The following is an 8,837-nucleotide window of genomic DNA, read 5'->3' as shown; positions in this document are numbered from 1 at the left end:
TTTTGTTATTGAGTTATAGGAATTCTTAATATCTTCTGGACACTACTCCTTTATCAAATATATATGCTTTGCAGATATGTTCTCCCACTTTGTGGCTAGCCTATTCATTTTCTTAACAGTGTCTTCAAAAGATGTATTTTAAATTTTAAAGTTTAATTTATGTACTTTTTTCTTTTATGTTGATTGCTTTCTCTGTCCTAAGAGACTTACCTATACCCTGTCACCAAAAATATTCTCCTGTTTTCTTCTAAGCTAGAAACTATAGTTTTAACTTTTGCTAGGTCTATTTTCCATATTAAATTAATTTTTGGCCAGGCGCTGTGGCTCACGCCTGTAATCCCAGCATTTTGGGAGGCTGAAGCTGGTGGATCACCTGAGGTCAGGAGTTCAAGACCAGCCTGGCCAACATGGCGAAACCCTGTTTCTACTAAAAATACAAAAATTGGCTGGGTATGGTGGTGGGTGCCTGTAATCCCAGCTACTTGGGAGGCTGAGGTGGGAGAATCACTTGAACCCAAGAAGTCGAGGTTGCAGTGAGTTGAGATCATGCCACTGCGCTCCAGTCTGGGCAACAAAGTGAGACTCCATCTCAAAAATAAATAAATAATTTTTGTGTATGGTATGAGGTAAAGATTGAGGTTATTTTTCTCCCCATATATAAATAATGTTTCTGTTTTTGCTTTTTTATTTGTTGAAGAGATTTTCCCCATTGGATTACTTTGATATCTTTGTTAAAAATAACCACGTAAGTGTGGATCTCTTTCTGGTTTCTCTGTTCTGTTCTATAGGGTCATCCTTATGTCATTCCCACAGTGTCTTGATTACTGTAAGTTTTATTGTAAGTCTTGGTATTCACCATAAAATATTACGTGTTTGAACTTTTGTAATCATCCACTCTAAGGCTGAGTCTACACACTAAGAGGATTGAGTAATTTTGTTGAAAAGGGTTCAGATTCATTTTTAAAATCCCCACCCAACACTGTGCTTCCTTTATTTCTGCTCCCAGCTCCATGGAAAATCAGAGTCTACATCTGGGGTAGCTCTTGGTCAAGAGGGATGCCCTCATGTTTCAGCCTATCAAGATAAGCAAACTATATGCACATTGTTTTTACTTTGCTTTTAAACAAATTTAACCATTATTCTCTATTCATTTATTCAACAGATACTTATTGAGGATCTACCAGGTGCCAGACACACTGGCTATTTAGGCTGTATTAGTGAACAATAACAAAGCAACAATACCTTCCCTATCGTGGAGCTTACTTGCATTCTACACATATAGTTGTCCTGTTTTTTTTTTTTTGTTTTTTTTTTTGAGTCCGAGTTTCACTCTTGTTGCCCAGGCTGGAGTGCATTGGTGTGCTCTCGGCTCACCGCAACCTCCACCTCCTGAGTTCAAGTGATTCTCCTGCCTCAGCCTCCTAGGTAGCTGAGATTACATGCATGCACCACCACGCCCTGCTAATTTTGTATTTTTAGTAGAGATGGGGTTTCACCATGTTGGTCAGGCTGGTCTTGAACTCCCAACCTCAGGTGATCCACCCGCCTCGGCCTCCCAAAGTGCTGGGATTACAGGCATGAGCCACCGCGCCTGGCCAACTGTCCCTTTTTAACTGCTCTGTAGTATTTCATGTGTAAAAAAAGCATAATTTATTTAATTATTTGTTAATAGGTATTTAGTTGTTTCCTGACTTTTGCTATTATTGACAAAGTACATAATCCTTTCACGTAAATCTCTGATATGTGCATATATCTATAGGGTAAACTCCTAGCTGTGGACTATCTTGGTATGCACATTTTGTAAAAATTTGTTATAGAAACTTGAAACATATATAGAAATAGAGGGAATATTGCTTCAAAATTTATTCTCACTGATTATTTTAAATTTTTATTTATTTTTATTGATTTGTTCTTTAATAGATTTCATAATTGAGGGGCAGTTTTCAGGTTATAGAATAATTGAGTTGAAAGTAGAGCGTTCCCACATACCAACCCCACACTCCCCAACCCCACACTCCGTTTCTCCTATTCTTATTGAAATCTTTTATTAGCATGTTACATTTGTTACAATTGATTACCAATGTTAATACATTATTAACTAAAGTTTACAGAGTTTACATTAATATTCAGTCCTGTCTATTAACTAAAGTTTACAGTTTACATTAACGTTCACTCTTGGTGTATGTTCTATGGGTTTTAGCAAATGTACCATGACATGCATCCGCCATTTCTGTATCACACAAAATCGTTTCACTGCCCTAAAAATCACCTGTGCTCTACCTATTTGTCTCTCCCTGCCTCCAAACTCCTGGCAACCATTGATTTTTTTTTTTCCTGTGTCCACAGTTTTGCCATTTTCAGAATGTCATATAATTGGAATCATACAGTAAGGCAGCCATTCAGATTGGCTTCTCTCAATTAGCGATACGCATTTAAGTTTCCTCCATGTGTTTTTGTGGCTTGATAGCTCATTTCTTTTTATCTCTAAGTAATAGTCCATTGCACAGATGTATCAAAATTTGTTTATCCATTCACCTATTAAAGGATATCTTGGTTGCTTTCAAGTTTTGGCAATTACAAATAAAGTTGCTATAAACTTTCTCATGCAGGTTTTTGTGTAGATGTTAAGTTTTCAACTCATTTGAGTAAATACCAAGGAATATGATTGCTGGATTGTATGGTAGGACTATGCTTAGTTTGTAAGAAACTGCCAAACTGTCTTCTAAAGTGGCTTACCATTTTGCATTTCCACTAGCAATGAATGAGCTCTGGTTGCTCTACATCCTCATCAGCATCTGATGTTATCAGTGTTTTGGATTTTAGTCATTCTAATATGTGTCTAGTGGTTTCTTGTTGTTTTAATTTGCATTTCTCTAATGATGTATGATGTTGAACATCTTTTCATATGCTTATTTGTCATCCGTATATCTTTTTTGTTGAGATGTCTCTTTAGACCTTTTGCCCATTGTATAGTTGGGTGGTTGTTTTCTTCTTATTGTGAGTTTTAAGAGTTCTTTGTATATCTTGGATATCAGTTCTTTATCAGATAGGTATTTTGCAAATATTATCTCTGTCTGTGGTTTGTCTTTTTATTCTCTTAACGGTGGCTTTTGTGGAGAAAAAGTTTTTAATTTTAAGGAAGTTCAACTTAACAATTTATTCTCTCATAAATCATGATTTTGATGTTGTATATAAAAGTCATCACCAAACCCAAGGTCACCTAGATTTTTTCCCTAAGTTATCTTCCAGGGGTTGTATAATTGTATAGTTTTGCATTGTACATTTGCATTGCTGTGGCCCATTTTAAATTAATTTTTGTGTGTTTTTGCATGTAGATGTCCAGTTATTCCAGTACCATTTGTTGAAAAGACTCACTGATTTTTTTTTTCTTTTTTAAAATTTTACTTTAAGTTCGGGGATACAAGTTCAGAACATGTAGGTTTGTTACATAGGTATACATGTGCCATGGTGGTTTGCTGCACCTATCAACCCATCACCTAGGTTTGAAGCCCTGCGTGCATTAGCTATTTTTCCTTATGCTCTCCCTCCCCTCATCCCCCACCTCCGACTGGACCCAGTGTGTGTTGTTCCCCTCCCTGTGTCCGTGTGTTCTCATTGTTCAACTCCCACTTATGAGTGAGAACGTGTGGTGTCTGGTTTTTTGTTGCTGTGTTAGTTTGCTGATTATGATGGCTTCCAGCTTCATCCATATTCCTGCAAAGGACATGAGATCATTACTTTTTATGGTTGCATGGTATTCCTTGGTGTATATGTGCCACATTTTGTTTATCCAGTCTATCACTGATGGGTGTTTGGGTTGGTTCCATGTCTTTGCTATTGTAAATAGTACTGCAACAAACATATGTATGCATGTGTCCTTATAGTAGAATGATTTATATTCCTTTGTGTATATACCCAGTAATGGGGTTACTCAGTCAAATGGTAATTCTGGTTCTAGATCCTTGAGGAATTGCCACACTGTCTTCCACAATGGTTGAACTAGTTTACATTCCCACCAACAGTGTAAAAACGTTCCTATTTCTCCACAACCTCACCAGGATCTGTTATTTCTTGACTCTTTAATAATTGCCATTCTGACTGGTCAGATGGTATATCATTGTGGTTTTGATTTGCATTTCTCCAATGATCAGTGATATTGAGCTTTTTTTCATGTTTGTTGGCTGCATAAATGTCTTCTTTTGGGAAGTGTCTTTTCATATCCTTTGCCTGCTTTTTGTTGGAGTTGTTTATTTTTTTCTAGTGAATTTGTTTAAGTTCCTTGCAGATTCTGGATATTAGACCTTTGTCAGATGGGTATATTGCAAAAACTTTCTCCCATTCTGTAGGTTGCCTGTTCACTCTGATAATAGTTTCTTTTGCTGTGCAGAAGCCCTTTAGTTTAATCAGATCCCATTTGTCCATTTTGGCTTTTGTTGCAATTGCTTTTGGCGTTTTTGTCAGGAAGTCATTGCCCATGCCTACATCCTGAATGGTATTGCCTAGGTTTTCTTCTAGGGTTTTGTATAAGGTGTAAGGAAGGGATTCAGTTTCAGTTTTCTGCACAGGCTAGCTAGTTTTGCCAGCACCATTTATTAGATAGGGAATCCTTTCCCCATTGCTTGTTTTTGTCAGGTTTGTTGAAGATCAGATGGTTGTAGATATGTGGTATTATTTCTGAGGCCTGTTCCCTTCCATTGGTCTATATATCTGTTTTGGTACTAGTACCATGCTGTTTTGGTCACTGTAGCCTTCTAATATAGTTTGAAGTCAGGTAGCATGATGCCTCCAGCTTTGTTGTTTTTGCTTAGGATTGTCTTGGCTATATAGGCTCTTTTTTGGTTCCGTATGAAATTTAAAGTAGTTTTTTCTAATTCTGTGAAGAATGTCAATGGTAGTTTAATGGGAATAGTATTGAATCTATAAATTACTTAGTCTACTGGTCCTGCCTACTTCCCTGTTACCTTTTGGGTGCAAGTAAGAGAAACTCAAACTCAAGATGCTGTAAGCAAATAAAGAAAATTGATGGATTTAGTAACTGAAAGAACCAAGGGTAGATTTAGTTGAGGTACATAGAGACAGAGATTCAAACAATGTTATCAAAATCTAGTTTTTCTCTAATCTCTGAGCTCCATTTTCAGATATTTAATATCCAATCATATTTATTAAGCATGTACTTTATTCCAGACAGTTTTAGATGCTGAGGAAGCAGTGGAAATGAGACAGGTAAGGTCCTTATTTTTGTTGAGTTTACATTCTAGTAAAAGTCTTGAGACACATTCTGATTGAATAGGCTTAGGTCATATGCCTACCTTTGAACCAATTACTTGGCCAACAGGATACATGCTAATGAGGTTTAGGCTGGGATCATTTGCCTGATCCCTAGGGCTAAAGATGGGCCTGCACCTGGACCGTATAGACTGAGAGTAGGCAAGGGCTTGATGCCCAAATGAAAATCTGGGTTGTTGTTGAGAACAGGCAGAATGGATGCTGGGAGTCAAATGACAAATGTGTCCTTCAATTAATTTCTTTGGGATGGCCTACTCAAGAAACTTATCCAAGAAATTGTTTCTTTTACAGTGGTTCTCAAGAATGTATTAATATCAGGATCCCTCAGTAAGCTCGTACAACACACATATCCCTAGGCCTTTACGGAACCAGACTAATTTTATTCAGAATGGTGTGTCTGAGACGTTACTTTTCCTAGACTCCCTTGCTGATGACTTAAAAGCTGAAGCTACCAGACAGGATCTCCAAGAAGACTCCTGAAGAGGCAGATGTACTAGGGCATCCCCTATTGCCATTTCTGCTTGCCTTTTCCCTGCTGCCTGCAGGGTCTCGATGGCCCCAGCTCCAGAAGCCCCCTTGGACATTAGTCTGTCGTGACAATGGAAGCCTGTGCTGAGAATGGCAGCCAGAGAGTAGGAAAGAGCTGGATCTCTGATGACCATGGAGCAACCATACCTACTCTAGACCACTTTTCTCCAAGCTTCTTCTGTGTAAAGTCACCCATATTTTCACTTTTATGTTGTATACAGTTGAATTTAATCTTACCTGCTTCACTTCTTCACTCGCATATTCTGATATGTTTGAGGTTGAGAACATATAAAAAATGCTTCCTAGATAGTTTGACGTGAACTTGTCCTAGTTGTTTGAGGACCACCATCCTAATGTCTAATTTTGGCTTTTGAGGATTAGTGGTGACAACAGACATGATCATGAATGGAAGAGGAGAGTCATTCAGTCACCCTGCTTTTGTTTCTGTTTTTCTTTGTTCTCATTATGTACCAGGATGTGCATACAGCTTTGCAGGAGGGGACCAAACTGGCTGGCAAAGGAGTCCTTTCACTGCTACTTAGGATGGAAATCATCTCTTTATGGACCAAACTGCCTTTGTCTGGCTGAGTTGGTGAAGAATATGGTTTAAAAAGCTAGATATCTTCTAATTTCATTTTTCTTTTTCTTTCTTTTCTTTAAACGAGGCAACCCAACTCTGCGAAGGTAATAGTTACTTGCTTCACTGTTATGAAATATAGAAATAAGAATATTGTATGGGCTAAGCTGTATTTCTCCAAAATTCATATGTTGAAGTACTAACTTATTCTTTTTCTCATTGTTTGAGACAAAGTCTGGCTCTATTGCCCAGGCTGAAGTGCAGTGGCGTTATCTTGGCTCACAGCAAGCTCTTCCTCCCAGGCTCAAGCCATCCTCCCACCTCAGCCTCCCGAGTAGCTGGGACTACAGGCATGTGCCACCACGCCTCGCTAATTTTTGTATTTTTTGTAGAGATGGGGTTTCAGATATTTAACATCTAATCATATTTATTAAGCATATACTTTGCTCCAGACAGTTTTAGATGCTGAGGAAGCAGTAGGAACAAGACAGATAAGGTCCTTATTTGCCCAGGCTGGTCTCAAACTCCTGAGCTCAAGTGATCCTCCTACCTCAGCCTCACAAAGTGCTGGGTTTACAAGTGTGAACCATTGTGCCCAGTCTGAAGTCCTGAAGTCCTGTCTTCTAGTATCTCAAAATGTATTTGGAGATAGGTCCTTTAAAGAGGTAATTAAGGTTAAATGAAGTCATTAGGCTGGATCCTAATTCAATATGACTTTTATCCAAAAAAAGAGGCGATTAAAACATAGACATGCCGTGTAAAGATAGAGGAAGATGATGGCTGTTCTAGCATTCTCCAAAGAAAACTATGCATGTGTATATATACATATATGTAGATGTATGTGTATACCGTATATATGTATGTGTATATATATATAAATATATACATATGTATATTACAATACATAACATATATTCACACATCCACGCATCCTTTTTATATATATAAATATATATGAAGGAGGTTTATTATGAGGAATTGGTTTACATGATTATGGAGGCTGAGTCCCATGATCTACTGTCTACAAGCTGGAGACACACGGAAGCCAGGGGTATAATTTAGTTCAAGCCCCAAGGATTGAAAACCAGGGGACAGATAGTGCAAATCCTAGTCTGAGAACAGGAGATGAGATAAAATATCCCAGTTCAGAAACAAATGGGTCAAATTCCTCCCTCCTTTACCTTTTGTTCTATTCAGACCCTCAGTGGATGAGATGGTACCCAACTGCATCAGGAGGGCCATCTGCATTACTCAGTACACCAATTCAAGTGCTAATCTTTTCTGAAAGCACTCTCAGACACACCCAGAAATAATGTTTATCTGGGCATCCTGTGACCCAGTCAAGTTGACACATAATAATAACCATCACAATGGCCATCTGCAAGCCAAGGAGAGAGACCTCAGAAGAAATTAACCCTGCTGACACTTTGATCTCAGACTTCTGGCTTCCAGAACTGTGAGGAAATAAATTTCTGTTCTTTAAGCCACCCAGTCTTTAGTACTTTGTTATGTCAGCCCAAACAAACTAATACAGAATCCAATCACTTCCTAGACTCAATTTGGTGAGCTATTCTGGCATGCAGAAGATTGCTTTAGAACAAGCAGAAAGCAGGATTTTTGTTATCTGGCATCTGAAGGCATGTGCATACAGAGCACATATAAGATTAATATAAGATGAGTACTTCTCATGTCCACCTATGTATGTATAATTTAATGTGGATGCAATTTGTTTACTTCTAATTTCTCAGGTGACAAATGCCCACATTACTCAATATAGTTATTTCTCCTGCATGCTATTATGAATTGATGTTTCTGAGTGCTTCTAAATCAAGATTTGAAAAAGATGAATTTATAATCCAATCAACATGGATGCCAATTAGATATGAATCTGTGCTAATATTAGATGATCACAGTGCTAATTTTTACACAGGGCATAAAGGAAATACAAGGTTTTAAAAAATGGTTCACTCATAATTATCTGTAATAATTACAAAACCATAAAAAATGGATAAGAATTGTCTAAAATCAGATTATAATGTCCTAAAATGGTTTTCTTAGAATATTTACTGAGTTCCAAATATTGCAAGGTAAACATAATTAGAACATGAGGCAACTTGGAGGCGTCTCCAGGTCCTTAAGTGTTTGGGAAATTTATCAGTCCCTCAAGGGAGGAAACCCTTTTGACATCATCTAGGTAAACAAAGAATTAAACAATCAGTGAAATTATTTAGGATTAGACAATAACTGGACGAGGTTCCCAGAAATGCAATATAATAAAATCTTCTTTAAAAAATGTTTTTCCTTTGATGTTTCAGTATGAGCTCTTAAAAACTATATGGTTTGGTTATGTGGCCATTTCAGTTTTAGTTGTTCTTATACATGATTTTAATTGCTCTTATTTTTGTTCCTGAGCCTTGTACTACAGACGTAAAAGTACTTAAAAAGT

This window comes from Macaca fascicularis, chromosome 5 (genome assembly GCF_037993035.2).
Source record: "Macaca fascicularis isolate 582-1 chromosome 5, T2T-MFA8v1.1".
NCBI lineage: Eukaryota > Metazoa > Chordata > Mammalia > Primates > Cercopithecidae > Macaca > Macaca fascicularis.
This window is presented reverse-complemented; position numbering follows the sequence as displayed.